This window comes from Penaeus vannamei, chromosome 25 (genome assembly GCF_042767895.1).
Source record: "Penaeus vannamei isolate JL-2024 chromosome 25, ASM4276789v1, whole genome shotgun sequence".
Classification (NCBI taxonomy): domain Eukaryota; kingdom Metazoa; phylum Arthropoda; class Malacostraca; order Decapoda; family Penaeidae; genus Penaeus; species Penaeus vannamei.
In genome coordinates, this window is record NC_091573.1 from 8887271 (window position 1) to 8894770 (window position 7500).

The window sequence follows — 7500 nt, forward strand, 5'->3', positions numbered from 1 at the left end:
AAGTGAAAATAGCAATTAACAACAATAATTCCTGCATTTGTCATTTTAGTTATGTGGGTAATGAAATTAAGTCTAATTAAGTCATTAACGCTAATAAACACACTTGGTAATGAATAGGCAAAACAGAGAAAAAAATAATGCGGTATTTTGAGGGCTTGTTAACGTGAATCGATATACATTTCTTTCATAAGTAATTGTTAACTTAGGAGGTAATTATGTAATTGGGCGAGAGGAGTGAAATCTGTAGGTTATTCCCGTAATTGGTATGATTATTTCCTCCGTTGTTGAAAGTAGTAATGATGGTCGTTAGCATAAAGTAGTGAAACCTGTTTGATGGTTCTTATTGGAAACTAGTATAGCCATATAAGGGCTTGGTAGTACCTGTTTACTAGTACCTGGGTATGTAAACGAACTAATAAACTATATAGAAACATGTAGTTATTAAGAAAAAGGGTTGTGGTTGTACCTGTATATGGGGAAAACTGAGTCGTATCGGAAGAAGAGGACCAGGAGGGTTGTGTCCTCTGGAGTGGGCGGGTCCAAGTCGCATGGCAGGAGGACACGCCCCCCTTCGACCGCTCGCACTTTGGTTAGAGGAGCTGTCAGGGAAGAGAGAGAGAAAAAAAGAAATTAAAAAAAATGCGAAAAATGCTACACCGACACACTCTACGGATCACGCACGCACCATTTCACACACGCGCTCGCCAATTTTTTTTCTTTTTTTTCCATCCTCAAACTCATACCGCAATAACACCACGTGCACCACACCTCCCTTACACCACCCGCACTACACCCTCACACCCTTGCAAACCACCTTCACACCTTCAGACACCGCGACTTGCCACCCACACCCGTCCGGTCCCAAGTTACCCGTATAAACCCACACAATACACCACACTAGTTACTATTTCTGAGTTACCCGTATAAAACCCCACAATACACCACACAATATTAATTCTGATTTACCCGTATAAACCCACACAATACCCCAAACTATACCATTTCTGACTTACCCGTATAAACCCACACAATATACCACACAATACCATTTCTGTTACCCGTATAAACCCACACAATACACACCACACTAAACCCTTTCTGAGCTCCCCATATAAACCCACACAATACACACCACAGTTACCATTTCTGTTACCCGTATAAACCCACACAATACACACCACACCATCCCAATTCTGAGTTCGCCGTATAACCCCACACAATACACACAATACACCACAATACACTAGTTACCATTTCTGTTACCCGTATAAACCCACACAATACACACCACACTAAACCCTTCCTGAGCTCCCCATATAACCCCACACAATACACACCATACGCCACACTACACTAGTTACTATTTCTGAGTTCCCCGTATAAACCCACACAATACATACCACACAATACCATTCCTGTTACCCGTATAAATCCCTACAATACCCCACACCATACCATTTCTGAGCTCCCCATATAAACCCACACAATTGGGTTGTTACACATGCCATACACCACACTATCTTAATAGTTTACTATTTTCAGCACCTGTATAAACCCACACACTATATAACACACCACATATTAATACCATATCTCTGTGTTGTTACCCGTATAAATCCCCACAATACCCCACACCATACCACTTCTGACTTACCCCTATAAACCCATACAATACACACCATACACCACACTACACTATTTCAGCCTCGGGGGGGGAGGGGGGGAAGATTACACCCTGACGCCCAATCATTCACTTAGACGAAAGGGTGATCATGTGGGCGGTCGAGTGGGAAGGGCGGAGGGATAATACGCACACTCTCTCTCACGCACACGCACACATGTAACGCACACAGATACACTTACATATATCGTATTCGCTGATATATGTAATGTACGTTGTTATATGTACGTTGTTATGTATATGAACTTACGCACATGGTTATGTAGCTTATGTAGGTTATGTTATGTTATGTTATGTTATATGTTATGTAGCTTATGTACAGATGCACATGTACACGTTATATAAGTACGTGTACACAAACTTATAAATGTATGTAAAAAATACATGTATACAAAGACACATAATCATATAGCAACACAGATTGTAAAATAAAATAAAAAATGGTAATAAAACTTTGAAGTGAAGACGAAAAAAAAAATGATAATAAAAAAATAAAAGATAAAATCAGTGAACAAATCATTAAACTTTAAGCAGTTTAATATCAGTCTTTATCATCTTAATTTTAAGAGAAAAAAAGAAAAGAAAAAGCTGCCAAACGAATTCATACCACGAGCAAGCACCGACTTCAAAACAGGAAGACATACAGACGAACAAAAACAACAAATTCACAGCGTAATTAGAACAAAGAGTTGACAAAAACACAAATAAACAACAGTTAATAAGACAACAACTCCCCCCCCTCCATACCCTACCACCCCAACCCCCCCCCCCCTTCACCCTGAGGTTACAATCACGTAATATTACGATCTTTTCACTTCTTTCGTAACTATATACTGCATCCGCTCTAACCCCCCCCAACCTCTTATTATGACCCCCTCCCCCTCTTCCTCTATACCCCTTCCCCTCCTTCCTCTCTATAACCCCTCCCCTCCTACCTCTCTATACCCCCCTCCCCTCCTACCTCTCCAGCCCCCTCCCTCCGTCCTCTCTACTCCCTCCCCTCCTTCCTATCTACCCCCTCCCCTCCTTCTTCCTCCTTACCCCCCCTCCCTCCTTCCTCTTTACCCCTCCCTCTCCTACCTCTCTACTCCCTCCTTACCATCTAGGGTTCTCTTTGATTTTCCTCCTTCTTTCCTTCTTCCTTATTTTGTTTTATTAATCTCTTTCCTCTCCTTCTCTTATCTTTATTCTTCTTTTTCTCTTCCTCATTCTTTTCTTTATCTTGAGCTTCTTCCCCTTTTATCCCTATCCCCTCTTCTTCTCATTTCTATTTTGTCCTCATCTCATATGCTTCTCTTTCTAAATCTATCTTTCGTCTCCTTTCTCGCTCACTCCCAACCCCTCTCCCTCCCCCCTCCTTCCTCTCCTACCCCCTACAGGCCCCTCCCTTCCTCACCCCCAACATGGCCTCCATCTCTTCTACCTTCCCCTTCCCCACCCTGCCCTCCCTCCCTCCTAGCATCCTTTAAAACCCTGTCGCCCCACCCCCTTCTCCTCCCCACCCACAACCCCCTATCTCCATTCTCCACTCCCAACAACCCCTCCCAACCCATACAGCCCCTTCACACTTACAACACAACCCCTCTTCCCCACTCATACTAACCCCCTTACTAACCCAAATCGCCCCTTCTCCTCCCTACCCCCACCACCCCTTCCCTTCCCCCCACCGTCCCTCTCCCCACCACCCATACATCACCCCCTCCCCTCCCCCTCCCTACTCCCACCGCTAATTTCTCCCTCTCCCTTCCCCTACGCCATCGCCCCTCCCCCCAAAAATACCCCCTCCCACCCCCACCACCCGTCTGTCCCCACCCAACCCCATCCCCACCACCCCTTCCCTCCCCACCCAAAATCCCCTCCCCACCCCACCCCCACAGCCCCCTTCCCTTCCTCACCCAAAATACCCCCTCCCCTCCCCCTTCCCCCTTCCCCTCCCCCACAGCCCCTCCTCCTCCCTTTCCCCATCCAAAATACCCCCTCCCACCCCTACCACCCCTCCCCTCCCCACCACCCCCTTCCTGTCCCCACCCAAAGTACCCCCTCCCCACCCCCACTGTCCCTTCCCCTTCCCCTCCCCATCCCCACCACCACCGCCCCTTCCCTTCCCCACCCAAAGTACCCTCCCCACCCCCACTGCCCTTTCCCTCCCCCTCCCTTCCCTCCCCACAGCCCCTTCCCCTTCCCCACTCCAAAATACCCCTCCGCACCCCCACCACCCTCCTCCCTCCCCCTGCCCCACTGCCCTCCCCCTGTCCCCCAAAGCTCCTTCCTTCCCCACCCAAAATACCCCTCCGCAATTCCCACCCCTCCCCCTCCCCAATTTCATAGCTCCTCCCTTCCCACCCTCCTCCCTCCGCCCCTCCCCCTCCCTCAACGCCTCAGCAAACACATAAAACCATCTTAAAGGAAGTTGTTATGTTCAGCAACAATCACCCTTTGCCATTAGACATTGCATCTAATAATCCTGTTAATTATGATTATCATCTGATTAGGTGAGAGAGAAAGAGAGGGGGGGGGGAGAGAGGGGAGAGGGAGAGGGATGGGGAGGAAGGGAGGGAGAGAGGGAAGAGGGGGAGGGAGGGAGGGAGGGAGGGAGGTTAGGGAGAGGGAGAGGGAGGGAGGGAGGGAGGGAGAGAGGAGAGAGGGAGAGAGGGAGAGAGGAGGGAGAGAGAGAGAGAGAGAGAGAGAGAGAGAGAGAGAGAGAGAGAGAGAGTCAGACAGACAGAGAGAGAGAGAGAGAGAGAGAGAGAGACAGACAGACAGACAGACAGAGAAAGAAAGAGAGAAAGAGAGAAAGAGAGAAAGATCCAGAGCCAGAGACAAAGACAAAGACACACAAACAAACAAACAAACAATGAGAGAGAGAGAAACGGAAGGAAAGTTGTTTGTTCCTCAAGAGATGAAGAGCGACAGAGAAGGCTGAGATGTAATGCCGCGTCAGGATGCTGAGCGAGAGAAACGGATATGCTAAAATACATTTGAGTGCGCGCGTGTGTGTGTGTGTGTGTGTGTGTGTGTGTTTGTTTGTGTGTGTGTGTGTTTGTTTGTTTGTTTGTGTGTGTGTTTGTTTGTGTTTGTGTGGGTGTGTGGTGTGCGTGTGTGTGTGCGCGTGTGCGAGTGTGTGTTTGTTTGTGTGTTTGTTTGTATGTGTGTGTGTGTGTGTGTGTGTGTGTTTGTGTGTGTGTGTTTGTATTTGTGTTTGTGTGTGTGTGTGTTTGTGTTTGTGTTTGTGTGTGTGTGTGTGTGTGTTTGTGTGTGTGTGTGTGTGTGTGTGTGTTGTTTTGTTTGTGTGTGTTTTTGTTTGTGTTTGTGTGTGTGTGTGTGTGTTTGTTTGTGTTTGTGTGTGTGTGTGTGAGTTTGTGTGTATTTTTGTTTGTGTTTGTGTGTGTATGTGTGCTTGTTTGTGTGTGTGTTTTTGTTTGTGTTTGTGTGTGTGTGTGTTTGTGTGTGTGTGTGTGTTTTTGTTTGTGTTTGTGTGTGTGTGTGTGAGTTTGTGTGTGTGTGTGTGTGTGTGTATGTGTGTGTGGGTGTGTGTGTGTGTTTAGGCAGAAATACACACCTTTAGATAGATAGTAAGGTATACAAATAGACTGATAGATAAAGAGACAGACAGATAAATGCATTTAAATAGAGAAAGATGAAGGAGAAAACAAGGAGGGGGAGGAGAATGGTGAAGAAGAAGAAGAAAACGAGGAATACGAAGAAAAAACAGTAATGATAACATAATGATAATATTGATATAACAATAATGATAATGAGGAGAAGAAGAAGAAAAGGAAAGAAGGCGATGATGTTGATAAAGGAAGGAGGAAAAGAAAAAAAGAAGAAAGAGCAGAAATACAGGTAGCAAGAAATGGAAGACAACAAAGAAAAACAAATAACTGTAATAATTAATGAAATAACTGTCTCAAAAACCGAGATTCGCGAAACAAAAAGATTCAACAGCGTCTTAATAATAAACCACACGAAGAAAAAACCCACATAAATAAAACCACATGATGAAAATACAGTAAACCACATAAAAGGACCAACGTCAGCTTTTAGTGTTTGCAAAGTAGAAGTTTGTTTAAGATTTTGCAGTATGAGTATGCGCGCGAGAAAGCGAGAGAAGTTAACAAACAGTGTTGTTGTCGCCGAGGTTAAACAGCACAGTTTGTCGAGATGACGCACAGTTTAAAAACCGACCTCGCTTTTCGTTTGCTAAGATGCAATATCCATGATTTTTACTCTTTCTGTCGTTGGCGGAGAAGAAAAACAAAGACAGTCCTTTAATTTCTTGGGCGAAACTCCAAGAAAACTCCAAGTTACAGACCAATATTAACCAAGACACCATTTTGTTATTCCGTTAGCGAAGAGAAAAGAAACAGAAATATATCTAAAAAAAAACACGAATACAAACACGAAACATAAAGAAAGGGAATAAAAAAAGGGGGAAATAGAGAGAGAGAGAAAAAAAGGAAGACACGAAAAGTAATAGACAAAGTTGAGAAGAAAGATTCGTTATGGCGGGGTGTGTCAGAAATTCCTTCCGGATTTCAGAAAGACAAGTTTAATTTACAAACTATTTCAGGTCGTCATTCACAGACACAGAAGGAAGGAAGGAAAGGGGGAGCTGATAGATAGAGCGATAGATAGAGAAAGAGGGGAGCTAGTGAAAGAGATAATGGAAAGAGAGGGAGAGACTGGGGTGTAAGAGAGAGAGAGAGAGAGAGTGAGAGAGAGAGAGAGAGAGAGAGAGAGAGAGAGAGAGAGAGAGAGAGAGAGAGAGAGAGAGAGAGAGAGAGAGAGAGAGAGAAAGGAGGGAGACAGAGACAAACAGAGTCGCTTTTATTTCCCGCCAAAATCACCCTCAACAATAACAAGAAAAATTAATCCCGAACGATAAAAGAAATCCTATTAAATAACCGTCACATTTCCCCACAATAACATTCTCAAACAACAACAAAAGCAAGAACAATCATAAAAAAAATAAAACGATTACCACCTCCTACCCTCTCACTCCCTCCTCCTCCTCCTCCCCTCTCCCCCTTCATTCTCCCTCCTCCTACTCCCCCTTTCACCCCCTCCTCCCCACTCACCCCCTTCCTCCTCCCCCTATCACCCCCACCCTCCTCCTCTCTCAACCTCCCTCCTCCATACTCACCCCTTCCTTCCTCCCCTCTCACATACCCCTCCTCCACACTCACACACCCCCTCCTCAATACTCCCCCTTCCTCCTCCCCTCTCCCTCCCTCCCCTCCTCACACACCCTTCTCATCCCCCCTCCTCCTACTCCCCTCTCACCCCTCCCCTCCCTCCCTCCCCTTTCCCCCCCCTTTTCCTCCTCCTCCTCTCCCCCTCCGATCACACGATACCATAACAAAGGCACAAGAGAAGATAAATATGAGAACAACAACAACAACAACAACAAAAATTCAAACACATCACACACACGAAACAACTCGAAGATAAAACACTGATTGTGGGAATTTGTGAAACCGGGAAGATAAAAAAAATAATAATAACAACTTGGGCGAAATGTCGATCGGGAAATAGACGATAGATAAATTGATGGGAATGGCGGAGGGCAGAAGAGGGCGTGAGAAAAGGGGAAGAGAGAGGGAGAGAGAGAGCAGAGAGAGAGAGAGAGAGAGAGAGAGAGACAGACAGAGACAGACAGAAAGGAGACGAAGAGATAGACAGACAGAGACAGAGAGGAGACGAAGACAGATAAACAAACAAACAGCCAGCCAGGCAGACACAAATAAGAATAGACAAACAGACAGACAAACACGCAGACAGACAGACAACCAGAGCGAAGAACAGAGAAAGCCAAACCC

The 7500-nt window shown here is 45.6% G+C and overlaps 1 protein-coding gene across 1 annotated transcript in view; it reads right to left on the reverse strand.

Moving 5' to 3' along the window:
- LOC113805751 (protein turtle homolog B-like) overlaps nucleotides 1-597 on the reverse strand; it is a 32927-nt gene extending 32330 nt beyond the window's left edge. Inside the window, exon 1 of the mRNA XM_070139084.1 lies at nucleotides 467-597. The gene's annotated coding sequence lies outside the window, so the exon portion shown is untranslated. The remainder of the gene's footprint in view (nucleotides 1-466) is intronic.
- Nucleotides 598-7500: the final 6903 nt, after the last annotated feature.